At 41.3% G+C, this 17,619-nt stretch overlaps 1 long non-coding RNA gene across 2 annotated transcripts in view; it reads left to right on the top strand.

Annotated features, from left to right (window-relative positions):
- LOC138844973 (uncharacterized) overlaps positions 1–17,619 on the top strand; it is a 55,197-nt gene that overhangs the window by 22,590 nt on the left and 14,988 nt on the right. Inside the window, exon 2 of one of the 2 annotated variants that reach the window (XR_016218991.1) lies at positions 4,424–4,672. The exons of the other annotated variant lie outside the window; for it this stretch is intronic. This is a non-coding gene — a long non-coding RNA (uncharacterized LOC138844973). Of the gene's footprint in view, positions 1–4,423; positions 4,673–17,619 lie in introns of those variants that run through there. 2 annotated transcript variants of the gene reach the window in all.

The following is a 17,619-nucleotide window of genomic DNA, read 5'->3' as shown; positions in this document are numbered from 1 at the left end:
TTACCGGGGGCGTTCCCTCAGAAGGTAGTTCTTAGGAGATGGTTGGTTATAAAAGCCAAGCATGCTTTCTGTGTCTCTCTCTGCCTCCTGACACACCATATAATCCTTCCTCTACACATGTCCATCACTACCAGCCTCCTCCAGACGCCAGACGAACAGGGCCTCCCAGTCTTGAGCTGTGACTCTGTAAACCATAAGCCAAAAGAGGCCTTTTCTTTCCCAAGAAGCCCCTCTCAGGAATTTTAGTTAAGATAATGAAAAATTGACTAATACTCCCATTATTTCTGCTTCTTTTTTTAACCTATGGTACTGGCTTCTTCTCAATAGTATTTTCTGAAAGGATATGTTTTGCTTATTTTGAATTCATACCCTATACGAACCAGTAATTCTCCTTTCAGAATTCAGGTGGTGTATGCGATACAGTTTTATTGTTTTTCTCATGAATTAAATGAGTATGAATTTGGGAAAGGCCAAAGCTCAGGGTCTAGTTTGTCTCGCTGTTTCTGACTTTAAGATAGTAGAGGAGCTGGTCCTTGGGGCACAAAGACCAGAAAATATAAAGAGACTAACCAGAGGCCTGCTTCCTGGTATTACCCTGGGAAACGGCTTTGGTCATGGATTTGCTTGTAATATCTTACAAAGAGGCTGCTACACTGGGAGGAGACACTCTTCTTAGAGTGTAACGTGTAAGGCTCCGTGGTTGAGGGTGGATGTGTGCGGGTGTGTTTGAAAAAGTCTGCTAAGCCAGTACTTATTTTCATCAGCAACGCCCCATGCCCCAGCCAAACTTCTGGGCTGCCTGATGTTTTCCTGAAACACCAGCTGGCCAGAATATTGCTTCTGTTGTGATCTTCCCATGATAGTGTGGTAGAGAAGCAGGGTTTGAATTTTAAAGTTTAAACTTCGTCCCTACCTTGGATTCTTCTCCTGCCCTCTTTGGCCTCCCCTAGCCACAGACCCCAGGCTGTGACCTCCCCAGGCTGAGGCCCCCACTGGCCATCTCCTCATTCACATAAGATGTTTACATTGAGGTTTCTCACAATTTTTCAGCTGGTTCCTCGGGTCCTTGCTTTACTGTCACTTAGGATGTTAGAGGGATGAAACCAACAGCCTGCCCTGATTACTGTCCTGACAGGAGACAGAACATTTCTAGGCCTTTCTCTTTTCTAAAATTTCAAAGATAAACTTGGTTGTCAAATATTGTGAGTTTCTTGGGTGAAAGATACTTTGAAAGATGTAGCCATTTGGAAGCTCATTCTGACTTGACTTTCTTTTAGAAGAGCACCAGGATTTAGGCTCTTTGAAGTTGGATTTCATGGGAGAAAGACCAAACTCCCATACCTACCACTCTTCCACCCCTGCCCCAAACAGGAGACCTCTTTTTATCTTTTCTGTTTAGTTTTTTAAAAAAGTACTGTGCCTTGCCTTGCACGTAATGAGCACTTGATAAATGTGTGTTGACTTGATTTAGATCTGTATTTAACTCTTGTCATGCAATCTTTGCAATGGAACAGATTAAGCCATCTGTAATGAAAAGTGTTTGCCATTTCTTTCTTAATTTTAAATTGATGAAAGCATCTGAGTGAAAGTTCTGACAAAGGGTGTGTCCAAGTGTAGAATGCATTCTTCATGTGATTAGTCAAGCTACCTGGCTTCAAACAGTTTATTTTTGTCTCTGTTACTGGTAAACTGCATGGCCTATTACTGCTCAACTCAGATTAGATTTGATGAACGTGTTTGGCCAAGGTAGGTCAATAAATCCCTAAATAAATCAACTTGTTTGGGCAAAACAGGTGACTCTACTCAGTCATGAGCCATACAGAAACTTCCCCTGCAACTTTTCTATGAAGATGACATGTTTAATGTCTAAAGATTCCACACACTCCAGCTAGGAGCAGCACTGTTGTACCTGACCCAGAGCACGTTGAAATCTATATAAGTTTAGGACTCTCTCATATTGCTTGACTCAATACTGAGTAATGGCCAGACTAAAGATAGCTGGAGAACATCTGATCTTAATCTCAAATCTGCCTCTAATTTTGGTGAAGCTGTGTGGGGCTCTGAGAGAAAGGCATAAATACTCTTACATGGCATGTGGAGAGAAATGAAATGTATACCTTTTTAAATAAAAATATTATTTATTTTATTTATTTGAAAGGTGGAGTTACGGGGGGGGGGGGTGTGTGTGTGGAATTCTTCCATATGCTGCTTTACTCTCCAAATGTCCACAATGGCCAGAGCTGGGCCAATCCAAAGCCAGAAGCCAGGAGCTTCTTCCATGTCTCCCACCGGGTACAGAGGCCCAAGGACTTGGGCCATCTTCCACTACTTTCCCAGGCCATAGCAGAGAGCTGGATTGGAAGTGGAGCAGCCAGGACTCGAACTGGCACCCATATGGGATGCAGGCACTGCAGGCAGTGTGGCTTTACATGCTATGTTACAGTGCTGGTCCCCTACCTTTAATTTTTAAGAGCACTCTTCATAAAGTACCTAGATAAGTATGAGTTTCAGGGCTGGCATTGTGGTGTAGTGAGTAAAGCTACCATCTGCAGCACCAGTATCCCATATGGGTGCCGGGTTGAGTCCTGGCTGCTCTAGTTCTCATCTAGCTCCCTGCTATTGTGCCTGGGAAAGCAGTGAGCCCTTACACCCACAAGGGAGACCTGGAAGGAGTTTCTGTGTCCTGGTTTCGGAACTGGCCCACTTCCGGCCGTTGAAGCCATTTAGGGAATGAACCAGCAAAAAGATTCTCTCTCTCTCTCTCTAAAACACTGCCTTTCAAGTAAATAAATAAATTCCTCTGCTAAAAAAAATTATGGGTTTCTTCCGTGTATGTGCTGCTTTCAAGTCTACTGAAAATCCAGTTTCTCACATGTGGTATTTTATAATAAGTTTTCTTGGTTCCTGGTGATCAGCATGTCCTGTATAACAAAAACAAAAACATTTGTGACTCTTGATGGTTCATTTAAACTTCAGAAATCCTGTACTCAGCAATAGATATTTGAAATGATCAGTGGCAAAACCTATCTTTGTACACACACACACAGACACACACACAGACACACACGTATTATATCTAAAAATAAAGTAGTTTTGGGAGTTAGAGGGACCTGTTTTTGAGCACAGGCTCTGCCACTGATTAAAGCTTCATGCTTTCAAGCATGTACTTTCATATTCTGGGCCCTCATTTGTGTAATGATGATAATTAAATGAAATGATGGATGGGAAACAGTTCATAAGGTTACTTTAATGATGACTGCAATGAGTAAAGTTACAGCAACCATCATTTAATAAGCATTTGCTTATTAATATTGTATACTGATTTCTAAGAAAGGATTAAAATAAAGTGTTTCTTCTCCTTCAAACACGTATTTTAATAAATAGAAGAGTTATGTTACATATATGTATATTGGATTAATATGTGAGTTATGAATAAGTATGTCACATACCAACCATCTAACTACAAGTTAGAAATTGGAGAGTGAATGTGATAGCATTCTACTTTGTTTTACTAGGATTTTAATCATCCTGAGGCAGGAGACAGCTATGGGTTAACTGGGGAAGCTGACAACTAGATCCTTGGATTAACTGTTATATCAATTGAATATAAACTGAATTGTTATGCATATTCCTCATTTATCACATTTACCCATTCAGGAATATAATAAAGTGTTGTGACATCCCATTTCACCACTTCTATTCATGCCTTTGTTTTTAGCATTTTTTTATTACAAACTTTAGAGATATATATATATTATATTAGACTTGTTTTTAAATTATTTACATAAGAAAATACTTTCAAAATTTTAATAGTAAACTATTATTACATCAAAATTTGATAATAAGGCCAAAATGAGAAAAAAATTATAGCCCAATCTCACTAACATTACTGTAAAACTTATAAATAAAATTATATTTCATAAAATCCAGTAATACATTCATCAAATAATTCATAAATGTCAGGTGGAGTTTATTATAAGAACATAAGAATGGTGCAATATTACAAATTTTATAGAAGCAGGCAATTGGCCCAGCAGTTAAGATACCCATTGAAATGCCCACACCCACATCAGATTACATGTTTTGAATTTTGGCTCTGCTTCTGACTCCAGCTTCCTATTAATGCACATCCAAGTATTCAAGTACTTGGATCCCTGCCACCCATGTGGCAGATCTAGACTGAATCTCAGGTTCCCAGGTTTAGCTTGGAGTATTTGGGGAATGAACCAACAAATGGAAGATCTCTATTTTGTCTGTCTGTCTGTATTTCAGTCCTTTTCAAAAAATAAAATTAAAAAAAAATTTTAAGTGTCTTATTAATGTGGGGCCAGCGCTGTGCCATAGTGGGTAAAGCTGCTGCCTACAGTGCCAGCATCCAATATGGATGCTGGTTCAAGTTCCGGCTGCTCTATTTCCATTCCAGCTCTCTGTTATGGCCTGGGAAAGCAGTAGAGGATGGCCCAAGTCCTTGGGACCCTGCACGCACGTGGGAGACTTGGAAGAAGCTCCTGGCTCCTGATTTCAGAACAGCCCAGCTCCAGCCACTGTGGCCATTTGGGGAGTGAACCAGTGGATGGAAGACATCTCTCTCTCTCTCTCTCTCTCTCTCTCTCTCTCTCTTTGCCTCTGTGTAACTCTGCCTTTCAAATAAATAAATAAATCTTTTAAAAAAGAGTCTTACTAATATAATTTGCCTTACTAGTATGCAGTACTAACTTGTCATTTGTCTTGTGACTTTGGGTATTTTTTTTTTGTCAAAGATAAATGTGTCAGTATTACCAAATATATTAATTTTAATTAATTATCCCATCTCTTCCTCTAGAAATTTAAATGTTATATGTAATATAACCAAGAGCCAGGAACTTCTTTTGGGTCTCCCATGTGGGTGTAGGGGCCCAAGCACTTGGGCCATCTTCTGCTGCTTTCCCAGGAACATCTGCTGGATTGGAATTGGATCAGCTAGGACTTGACTGGCACCCATATGGGTGGCATTGGCTTTACCCACTACACTACAGCACTGGCCCAGAACAATTATTTTTAATATATGACAAAGTGAATTACCTTACTAAAAAGAAATTTTTATAGTAAGAAAAATGGGCAGAGACACATCTCTGAAAAAAGCAGACACATCTCTGAAAAAAAGAGATAAATGAACAATAAATCAAATCAGTGAACTCTTTGTTGTTTTGTTTTGTTTTGTTTTGTTTTTGTTTTTTTGTTTTTTTGTTTTTTTGTTTTTTTGACAGGCAGAGTGGGCAGTGAGAGAGAGAGAGAGAGAGACAGAGAGAAAGGTCTTCTTTTGCCATTGGTTCACCCTCCAATGGCCGCCGCGGCTGGCGCCCTGCGGCCGGCGCACTGCGCTGATCCGATGGCAGGAGCCAGGTACTTATCCTGGTCTCCCATGGTGTGCAGGGCCCAGGTACTTGGGCCATCCTCCACTGCACTCCCGGGCCACAGCAGAGAGCTGGCCTGGAAGAGGGGCAGCCGGGACAGAATCCGTCGCCCCGACCGGGACTAGAACCCGGTGTGCTGGCGCCACAAGGCGGAGGATTAGCCTAGTGAGCCGCGGCACCGGCCTGAATCAGTGAACTCTTAATTATAGAATGCAGATTAAAAGAAAATACTACTTACTAATATCAGATTAGCAAAAATCACAAAGTTTTATAGTACCAGATATTTTCAGAGGAACATAGCCTTGCAAATTCAGGACTAGTAAAATTTTTGCTAAAAATATAGCTGCCTTGAAATAAGAACATTTGACATGTTAGAGCCAGATATGAAGTCTGGAGATTTGAAACCTTATTTTGAATCAAGTAGTTAAATATAAAGTAATTTTTATACTTAGGATGTATTTATGTCTATTGATATGTGGATATGTTATAAGGAATGTGATAGCTAAATTACATGTGCTTTGAGTAGATTAATTATAAAAAGTTATCTTAGCCACAGAATATCTTTTAATCTTAAAGGAGAAATAAAACATTAATTATTACTGCATTAATAATCTAAAAACTACTCTGAAAGAATTGGAGTTAATACAGTCCCCAAGTTACAGTGGTTCAACTTATGATTTTTCAATCTTGTGATTATATGAAAGTGGTATGCATTCATTAGAAACTGTATTTCAACTTTCGAATGTTAATCTGTTCCTGGGATAACAATATGTGGTGCAGTGCTCTCATGCCAAGGCCCAGAGGTGAAAGGGAACTTGGTGATTTCACAGAATAGACAGAAGTGTCTCATGATCTAAGCATGGAGAAAGGAGATGGAATAATAAAATATGAGAAGACCATATATAGATAAGAAGATTACACTGGTAGAACTTTTTTGAAAGATAGGAAATAAGTGCTTAGAATGGATGGAGCTCATAAGAGTCAATTACTGATACTCTACAGTTAAGGTGTAATGTTCAGTATATTAGGCACATTAAATGTATTTTTAACTTACAGTGATTTCAATTTAAAATGGGTTTATCAGGACATAACTCCATCATAAGTCAATGAGCATCTGTATATCTACATGGAGAAGGTGAAAATCAGAGGGCTGTGGTGAGCATCAGAGAGTCAGAAGTTAAGAGGCCACATCCAGCCCCTCTAGAGCAAACTGATGCAAACAATGAACGTCTTTTACAATGCTTGTGCATGTGTCTGGATGATGCTCTTGGCGACAGTAACAGAAATCAAACTGTATTAAGTGTAAAGGAAGGGTATTATTTCACAGAACAAGAAGCGGAAGTGTAGGCTAGGCTCCAAGTGCAGCATAATTAAGGCACTGGCTCTATTTTATTATTATTTTCTTGACTCCATGTCCTCTGTGTGCTAGCTATGTCCTTAGGCTTTCTTCTGCTCTTAGTAGGAGAGGGGAAGGAATAGAAAGGAAAGGGAGGGAAGGAGAGGGAAGAGGAAGAGCAGAGAGGAACAAGAACTTTCCTGTGGATCTGATTAGACTACTGGAGGTCAGGTGCCCACTATTGCAACAATATCATTGCCATGGAAGTGTCATATGCTTAAACCTCATCCCTAATTCAGTTAACTGAATTGGGGTAGAGTTAGCATATTGGAATATACCAGATGGAGCCTACCTCTCAATTTGGGGGTGATACCAGTTTCTTCTAATCAAATAAGATGCATATGAACAAAATTGAGCTATATAAGAATATGATGGAGGCTGGATGGGAAATGGATGCCCTACAGAGAGCAGATGATATTTCGTGTATCCATTAAGCAATCTTCTAACTAGAAATAAAAATTAGAAAATACACTATTCAGTGGGTATGAAAATCTGATTATTTTGCCTGTTATACTTTTCATAAAATGGCATGTAAATAGGTTTGTACTATTATTTCTCAAGCTCTTCATGGAGTGGAATCATTCTTGAAACATTGAGCTTATACTTTATGGGAGGATATGGGCAAATAAGTAGTCTATCACAACACACTATAGTAAGTCTACAGTGGGAAAAATATCAACAGTACTGAAGGTGCACAATAGGTACACCTAACCCTCTTTGTAATGATCTGAGAAAAAGGACTGGGGAAGGAACATTATACAAGTTAATTGATGATATTCACCTTTTTTTTTTTTAAAGATTTATTTATTTATTTGAAAAAGTCACATAGAGAGAGGAGAAGTCTTCCATCCACTGGTTCACTCCCCAATTGGCCGAAATGGCCGGAGCTGCACCAATCTGAAGGAGCTTCTTCCAGGTCTCCCATGTTGGTGCAGGGGCCCAAGGACATGGGTCATCTTCCACTGCTTTCCCAGGCCATAGCAGAGAGCTGGATCAGAAGTGGAACAGCTGGGTCTTGAACCAGCACCCATGTGGGATGACAGCGCCTCAAGCCAGGGCTTTAACCTGCTGCAACACAGCGCCAGCCGAGATTCTTTTTCTATTACAGACTAAATAAACAAAGTCCCCTGGAGGAGGGAACATTCTCACCTGGGATGTGGGAAGCAACCAAATGAAGAGAATTTCCGATAGAAGCAAGGGCCTGCCCAGAGGTGAAAGGGAACTTTTTGATATCATAGAGCTGAAGTGAATGTCTTATGATCTGGGGCAGCAAAAGATGAGAAGACTATAAAGTCCATACCTAGGTGGGAGACTCACAGCGATAGGACTTTTATGAAAATTAGGAAATAATCAAGTGCTTAGACAAATCTTATTTCCCTTCACAAAGGTCAGAGCACATACTTTCCCCATGATTTTAAATTGGAACTTTACTTATTTTATGTGTAGTAAAAAAGTGAGTCTTATTAGTTAACTTATGTAAATTTCAAAACTGATATCATTTCCACAGAAAATTGTAGGTCTTTCCACCTGACTAGATTTAGATATAAAAAGAAACTCTTTGTATTGAGACAGAAAGTCCTGTGGAACAGTTTGGCCTAAATGTTCTGCTCATCTTTGGAACTCAAGAATGGTAGTTGTTCATTTCTAACCTCAAAGCCAAAGCAAGACTATCCCTATGATTTAAATTCCTTGGAAGAAATACAGAATATATATATATATATATATATATATATATATATATATATATATATTGGCCAGGCAGAGTTAGACAGTGAGAGAGACAGAGACAGAGAGAGAGAGACAGACAGAAAGGTCTTCCTTCCTTTGGTTCACCCCCAAATGGCTGTTACAGCTGGCACGCTGCGCCGAGCCAGGTGTTTCCTCCTGGTCTCTCATGTGGGTGCAGGGCCCAAGCATTTGGGCCATCCTCCACTGCACTCCCGGGCCACAGCAGAGAGCTGGACTGGAAGAGGAGCAACCAGGACAGAATCCAGCGCCCCAACCAGGACTAGAACCCGGGGTGCTGGCGCTGCAGGTGGAGGATTAGCCTAGTGAGCCCTGGCATAGTCCCAGAATATTTTCTTAGCATTTTTATTATGATGATAATCACTAGGTGTTGATAATGACCAGACATTGTTACTTCCTCTCCCTCCTTAGTCATTCTTAAACTAAATGTAATGATAAAGTGATAAAATGTCAGTGAAGGCATTTTTAAAAATCTATAAACTGACAGGAATAATGGGAACAAGAAAAATGATAGTAGCAGATCCAGGATTTCAACAGATTTTTTGCCTCTTTTCCCTACCCTCTGATGTACATACAACCATATAAAAGTCCTGTGAGAGACACAGAAGGTTTGAATAGGAACAAATCAAGTAACACAGTTACCAGGTAGAGTTGTAGTAGAAATATTTCATATTGAATTTTATTCTAGACATACATGATCATTACTTAGATTTGGGTTGAACTCAATTTAAGAATATATGTACTGGAGGCCAACATTCTGATGTAGTGGCTAAAGCTGCCATCCTGCGACACTAGCATCCTACATGGATGCCATTTTGTGTCTCAGCTGTCCCACTTCCAATCCAGCTCCCTGCTAATGGCCTGGGAGCAGCAATGAAAAGATTGTCCAAGTGATTGGCTCCTGCCCACATGGGAGACCCAGATGAAGTGAATCAGCACGTGGAAGATCTCTATCTCTGTCCCTGTCTCTATGTAACTCTGACTTTCAAATAAATAAATAAATCGTGAAGAAAAAAAGAATATATGTGCAATTGATTCTCCTTCTCTAATAACATTGGCTCATCTCTGTAGTACAATGTTGAGTGATACTGGAGGTAGTAGGCATCCTTCTGTTTCCCCATTTATACAAGATGCTGGATAAAGGAGTAGGCAATAAATATTACATCATATTTTTACTTGGAAGTTGAAAGCTTAATTTTTTGAAATAAAGTATCTTTATTAATGATAATCATCTGTATTTATGAGCTACAGTGTAACATTTCAGTGCCTGTAGACAATGTATACTGTAGGGTAATCAACATCTCCCCTTCTTTGACATGACTTTATGATTGGAGTTCCTTTCTCATATTTGTATGTGCTAGGTGATTGTGAACTATACTTACCCCACAATGCTATGATGCTGTGTAACACTAGAACCATTTTCTTTTAATCTTCTTGTGAGTGGTACTCATTACCAATTTAAGGTTAATTTATTTATTTGAAAGGCAGAGTTACAGAGAGGCAGAGGCAGAGGCAGAGAGAGAGAAGTCTTCCCTCCACTGGTTCACTCCCTGGATGGCCTCAACGACTGGAGCTGAGCTGATCTGAAGCCAGGAGCCTGGAGCTTCTTCTGGGTCTCCCACATGTGTGCAGGGGCCCAAGGACTTGGGCCATCTCCCACTGCTTTCCCAGGCACATTAGCAAGGAGCTGTATCAGAAGTAAAGCAGCTGGGCCTCGAACCAGTACCCATATGGGATGCCAGCACTGCAGGCAGTGGCTTTACCCTCTACGCCATGGCATCGGCCCCTATTGCTAATTTTTAAAGGGATAGCATACTGTTTTCCACAGTGGCTGTACCAATTTACATTCCCAGTAACATGATAGAAGAATTGCCCTTTTGGGGTACAAGCATAGTGGTACAATGGGTTAAACTACTGCTTTGGGGGCAGCATCCCATATCACAGTGGCAGTTGGAGTCCCAGCTACTTCACTCCCAGCTAGTACATCCTGGGAGGCAGCGAATGATGGTTCAAGGGTTTCAGGCTTGCCACCCACATGGGAGACCCACGCGGAGTGCCTGGCTCCTGGTTTCAGCCTGCCTATTGTGGGCCTTTGGAAAATGAACCCGTGGAGCAAAGACTCATGTTCATATTAATATTCTCTCTCTCTCTCTCTCTCTGAAATAAAGAAAAACCTCAAACAAAATTAGAGATGAAAAAGGAGACATTACATATGATATCACAGAAATACAAAGGCTCATAAGAAACTACTTGTATAACTCCATGCTAGCAAATTGAATAACCTCAAAATATATGGGTTGGAAGTGAACCAGCCGGTACTCAAACCAGTACTCTGATATGAGATGCTAGTGTTGAAAGTGGCAGCTCAACCTGCTGCCTCACAATATCAGCCCCGTCAGTTTGCTATTTGATGAGATTTTTTACATCTATGTTTATAAAGGATATTGGTCTTTAGTTTCCTTCTTGTGTTTGTGTTTGGTTTCAATATCAAGGTAATGCTGGCCATGTAAAGAGTTTGGTAGAATTCTATGCTTTTCAATATTTTGGAATAGTTTGACAAGTACTGGAGTTAGTTCCTCTCTAAACTGTTTTGTGGAATTCATTTATAAAGCTATCAGGTCCTAACTTTTTCTTTCATGGGAGACTTTAAATTACTGCTTCAATCTCATTATTTATTATTGGTTTACATAGATTTCCTATATTTTGATTTAATCTTAGTAAGGTGTTGTATTCAGGAGTTTGTTAGTCTGGCTAAAGGTTTGTCTATTTTATTTACATTTCCCAAAAGTAGCTTTTTGTTTTATTTTATTGATGTTTTGTATTTTTTCAGTTTCAATTTCATTTGATTCTGTTCAGATCCTTATTATTTATTGCTTTTTGCTACATTTGGGTTTGATTTGTTCTTGCTTTTTCAAGTCCTTGAGGTATATTGTTAGATTGTTCATTTGAAATCTTTCTTTTTTGAAGTGTATGCACTTATTGCTGTAAACTTTCCTCTTAATACAGCCTTTGCTGTATGCCACCCTCCCACACACACACATATACACTTAAAAAAATATTACTTGTTTTTGGGCTGACACTGCGGTGTGGTAGGTTGGGCCAGCATCCCATATGGGCACAGGTTCGTGTTCTGGCTGTTCCTCTTCTTTTTTTTTTTTGACAGGCAGAGTGGACAGTGAGAGAGAGAGACAGAGAGAGAAAGGTCTTCCTTTGCCGTTGGATCACCCTCCAATGGCCGCCGCTGCAGCCGGCGCACCGCGCTGATCCGATGGCAGGAGCCAGGATCCAGGTGCTTTTCCTGGTCTCCCATGGGGTGCAGGGCCCAAGCACCTGGGCCATCCTCCACTGCACTCCCTGGCCATAGCAGAGAGCTGGCCTGGAAGAGGGGCAACCGGGATAGAATCCGGCGCCCCAACCGGGACTAGAACCCGGTGTGCCGGCGCCGCATGGTGGAGGATTAGCCTAGTGAGCCACGGCGCCGGCCGACTGTTCCTCTTCTAATATGGCTCTCTGTTGATGGCGTGGGAAAGTGGGGGAGGATGGCCTGGGTGCTTAGGTCCCTGCACCCACGCAAGAGACCCAGAAGAAGCTCCTGGCTCCAGGCTTTGGATTGGCCCAGCTCCAACCATTGCAGCTATTTGGGGAGTGAACTGGCAGATGGAGGATCTCTCTTTCTGTCTCTCTCACTCTGTCTGTAACTCTGCCTCTCAAATAGATAAATAAATCTTTTAAAAAATATTTACTTATTTGAAAGGCAGAGTGACACAACGAGAGAGAGAGAGATAGAGACGGAGATCGTCCATCTGCTGGTTCAGTCCCCAAATGCCTGGAATAACCAGAGCTGAAGCCAGGAGCCAGGAACTCCATCCAGGTTCTCCACATGGGTGACAAGAATTCAAACACTTGGTCCATCATCTGCTGCTTCCCAAGTGCATTAGCAGGAACCTGGATAGGAAGCACAACATAGCAAAACTTGAAGCAAGCACTCCAATATGGGATGTGGACCTCCTTTGTGGCAGCTTAATTTGTTGCATTGCAATATCCATCCCTATACCCGGCTAACTTTGGTTTGTTGTGATTTTGTTTCCATTTCTTTGAAGAAATGTTTTGGCTTTCTTTGTAATTCCGTCAGTGATCTGTTAGTCATTCAGGAGCAGGTACCATTTCTATGTATTTATAAATTTTCTATTGTTCTGCCTATTGATGATTTTTTTAAAAGATTTTATTTGTTTACTTGAAAGTTAGAGTTACAGAGAGGCAGAGGCAGAGAGAGAGGTCTTCCATCCGCTGGTTCACTCCTCAGATGGCAGCAACAGCCGGAGCTGTGCCAATCCAACACCAGGAGCCAGGAGCTTCCTTCAGGTCTCCCACGAGGGTGCAGGGCCCAAGGACATGGGCCATCTTTTACTGCTTTCCCAGGTCATCCGGACTGGGAGTGGAGCAGCCAGGACTCAAATAGGTGCCCACATGGGATGTCGGCACTGCAGGTGGTGGCTTTACCTGCTATGCCATAGCGCTGGCCCCCCATTGATAATTTTTAGTGTCATTTCATTATGGTCTAAGAATATGCATATTATCTTATCAATTTTTAAAATTTTACTGAAACTTGGTTTGTAGGCTATCCTGGAAAATGTCCTATGTGCTTATGAGAATATATATTCTATGGCTGTTGGATGAAATGTTCTGTAAATGTCTGTAAAGTCCATTTGCTCCATAGTATCATTCAACTCTGATGAATCTTTGTTGATTTTCTTTGGATGATCTGTTGATGACAATGAGTGTTGAAGTCCCCCACTATTACTGTATTGGAGTCTGTCTCTTCTTTGAGGTCTAATAATATTTGCTTTATGTATTTGGGTGGTCTGATGTTAGGTGCATATTTATCTTAAATCTTGGTAAATTGATCTTTTTTATCAATATCTAATATCCTTGTTGGTCTCTTCTTACAGTTTTTGATTTAAAGTTTTTTTTATCTGATATGACTATAGCTCTCCTGTTCATTTTCATTTTCCATTTGCATGGGATATCTTTTTCCAACTCTTCACTTTCAGTCTGTGTATATCTTTATCTTTGAAGTTTATTTTTGGTAGGCAGTGTATAATTGGGTCTTTTTGTTTTTTATCCATTTGGCCAGTCTATATTTTCGACTAGGGACTTTAAATCATTTGTATTCAAGATTAATATCTATAGATAAAATCTAAATCTTATCATTTTGTGGGTTGCTTACTGAGTACAATCACTGTTTCTGTTTCAATCTCTGTTTCTTTCTGCCTCTCATTCGTCTTTGTTTTTTGGTAGCTTTCTGTCATAATAAGTTTGGATTATCTTCTTTTTCTCTTCTGTGTATCTGCTCCTTTGGAAAATTTTTTTTTTATTGTCATTTGTTTTCATGATGATTTTTAGGATCCTTTTGCTGCTAATGTAGGACTACCTTAGAATTTCCTGTATGGCTGGTCTGCTGGTGATGTTTTTGCTTGTCTGAGAAACACTTAATTTCTCCTTCCCTTCTAAAGGTTATTTTCACTGGATATAGTATTCTTGGTTGGAATTTTTTTCTTCTATCTAGATCTTGAACATATCATCCCATTTTCTTCTTACCTGTATGGTTTCTGCTGAGAAGTCTGCTGTTAATCTAATGAGTTTTACTTCATATGTTACTTGGAATTTTTCTCTCATTGTCTTTAGGGTTCTCTTGTTGTCATTTCCTTTTTACAATTTGACTATTACATACTTTGGGGCAGTTCTTTTTTGGTTGAGACTCGCTGGGTCCTTTGAGCTTCCAGTATCTGAACATGCATTTCTCTTTAAAGACTTTGGAATTTTTAAACTATTATTTCATTCAATAGATTCTGAATGCCTTCTTCCTTTTCTTCTTGAAGTATCACTACAATATGAATGTTTGCTTACTAGTATCCAGTTTGTCTTGTAGGCTTTCTTCATTCTTATTAATTCTTTTCTATTTATTTAGTTAGTTAGTTGTCTGACTATGTTATTTCAAGTCTTGTCCTCAAGTAAGAAAGTCTTTATTCCTCTTGGTCTATTCTACTGTTGAAACTCTCAGTTCTATTTGTTTTAATTCACTGATTAAAGTTTTCAGCCAAACAATAGCCTGACAAAATCTTTTTAATGATTTCTCTTTGTTGTTTTTGTCATTTATATCATGCATTGTTTCCTCATTTCTTCCAATTGCCTGTCTGTATTCTCTTGCATCTTATTGAATTTCCTTAGGATCATTATTTTGAATTCCTTTTCAGACATTTCATAGATTTCCTTCAGATCAGGATCTATTTCTGGAGAACAATTGTGTTTTTTTAGCTTTGTCATGCTTCCTTGCTTCTTGATGTTTCCTGTGTCCCTATGTTGTTGTCTCCATATCTGGTGTATAGTTTCTTCTTTATGGAGTAGTTTTTGTTGGCAACAACTTTTCTGTTCAAATAGAATGTAGAGTGTCAGTTACATAGTTGCTTTCACTTTGATTCCAGGTGTTTGGTTCCAGAAGTTTACCTCTAAGTTTTTTTCTTCCTTTTCAGCTATAATGAATGTTAGCATTGTCTGTGAGTGCCACAGTTGACTAGTCTGCAGCAGTTCATGGAGGTGATAGTGTGACTTTGAAGTGGACCTGGGCTTCCAAAGGTATATGTCTTTAGGCCCCAGAGAGCTGGGTGTCAATTGCACTGTGATTTGTGATGGCAGTAGCTATGTTTCTGGTGCTGGGGACACTAAGATTTCAATTCCCTTGTTCCACCAGGCAAGCCTGATTGATACTGGGACTTCAGGCACCAAGATCTGCATCCCTGAAACTGTATCATGTGGATAAGTCCTTCTGTGCATTTGAGTGATGCTGGGGCTTATCACATCACATCCCCAGTACCACTACTGGGAAATGTTAAGAGGACCTTTCCAAGGTTCCATGGGGTGAGTGCTGGGGATTTTACACTGGCGGACACAGGTCTGGAGCAATACAGTGCAGGTAGGATCTTCTCTGAGTCCCACAGGATTTGTTCAGGTGACTGAGAAGTGTGGTGCTAGCATTCATGATCCCAGAGCTGCAGGAGAGGAAAGGAACATTGCTCAGGCCCCACAGGAAGTTTGTGCTAGGGATTATGCACTGGAAACCAAGGGCATGCAGCAGTAGAATGGAGATATAGTCTTCCCTTAGATTCTAAAGGGCAAGCATAGGCGTTCCTAGGACTTACAGAGCTGGTCATCATAGTGCAGAGCTGAAGGATGTAATAAAGACCTTACCTAAGTGCCGGTTAGAGACCCGGCTGCTCTACTTCCAATCTAGCTCTCTGCTATGGCCTGGGAAAGCAGTGGAAGATGGCCCAAGTCCTTGGGCCCCTGCACCCATGTGGGGGACCAGGAAGAAGCTCCTGGATCCTGGCTTCGGATTGGTGCAGCCCTGGTCGTTGTGACCATCTGGGGAGTGAACTAATGGATGGAAGACCTCTCTCTCTCTCTGCCTCTCCTCTCTCTGTGTAACTGTGACTTTCAAGTAAAATAAATAAATCTTTAAAAAAAAGACCTTATCTAAGTCCTACATTTCATGCACAAGTTATTCTGGGCATTGTGCATTGGCTGACACAGATTTGGGACAGTAGAGTGTAGATACTATCTGGTCCTCCCCAGGTACCACTGGGCGAGCATGGGTTTAGAGCAAAGAGCTACAGCACCAGAGCTGCAGGATGCAATGAGTTCCTTACCTAGTACCCTCAGGGTGAGCCCAGATGAATCAAACAGTTGTAGTCCCAGAACTGCATGACTCAGAGTATAATTTACCCAGGTCCCACAGGGTGATTGCAGGTTATATTGGGGCCTATGCTCTAGCAGGTGCAGGTCTGTACCACAAGAATGCAGATAGGTATCCCTGGGACTTACAGGACAAACATATAGAGCTGCACAATGTGGTGTCCTTACACAGATCTCACAGGGCGAGTGCAGGTTACACTGGAGATTGTGGGACAGCAGCTGCCCGCTTGAAGCACAGAAATGCAGAACCTCCAGGTCCACTGGTGAAGCCATTTACCCCTGGGATTGTAGCACCAACAGCCACAGTCCCAAAGCAACAGTACATAGAAGGGACTGCCCCTGGTTCCCAATGGTCACGCAAGCATGATTCTGAGGCTTGTGCCCTGGCCATCCAGTGCTCTGGGCTAAGAGATACAGCAGGGGATCTTCCTCAGATCTGGTCCTCTGGGCCTGTGTATTGGCTGCTGCTAGCACTGAGCCCCAAGAGGGAGAGGGGACCTTCCCTAGATCCCACAAAGCAAGTAAGCATGGCTCTCGGGTTTATACGCAGCACTCCCAGAGCTACAGGATAGAGACAGGTCTGCTCTCTGCCCTTTGAACTGTCAGGCTTGGGGAGCTTCTTGTGGTGATGAGGCTGCTGACTGTCCCCTAAGAATGGAGTTAGGCAGTGGCTATATGACAGTGGCTTAGGTCTGTGAACTTAGGGAGTCAAAGGAGGAAATGTAGGTTTCTTTTTTTGCAGCAACACAGTCATTTGGACCTGAGTCAGCTTTCTAGAATGGATTTCCAGCTGTGTGGATATGGAATCCCTCTGTAAATTATGGTGGTTTGTGGCAATGTTGGGGGTCACAGAGCCTTCCACTTACATTTTCCCCAGCAACATAGAGTTCTTCAGGCCTGGGAACCAGGGTAGGAGCTGTGGTGTGCTTCGCTCTGCTCTCTCCACTGGCTTTCCAAGTCTCTGTGCTGTTTAGATAGCCTGTCACTTTTCAATTTTATTTTCTTAAGATGGAGAGAGAGAAAAAGGGGAAGAGAGAGAGAGCTTCCATCTGGTTCATTTCCCAAATGCTCATAACAACAAAGGCTTGGTCAGGTCAATGCCAGGAGCCAGGACTCCATATGAGTCTCTGTCGTGAGTGACAGCAACTCGAGTACTTGGGCCATCCTCTGCTGCCTCCCTAGTGTGGTAGCAGGAAGCTGGAACAGATGCGTGGAGTAGCCAGGAGTTGAACCAGCTATTTCCATCTGGGATACAGGCATTCTGAATAATGTCAATTCCTGACCTCCCTCACCCCTCTCCACCAACACACATACCCACCACCATTTCTTTACTTA

This window comes from Oryctolagus cuniculus, chromosome 13, assembly GCF_051225735.1.
Source record: "Oryctolagus cuniculus isolate XC-2025 breed Fujian yellow rabbit chromosome 13, ASM5122573v1, whole genome shotgun sequence".
NCBI lineage: Eukaryota > Metazoa > Chordata > Mammalia > Lagomorpha > Leporidae > Oryctolagus > Oryctolagus cuniculus.
This window is presented reverse-complemented; position numbering and strand designations above follow the sequence as displayed.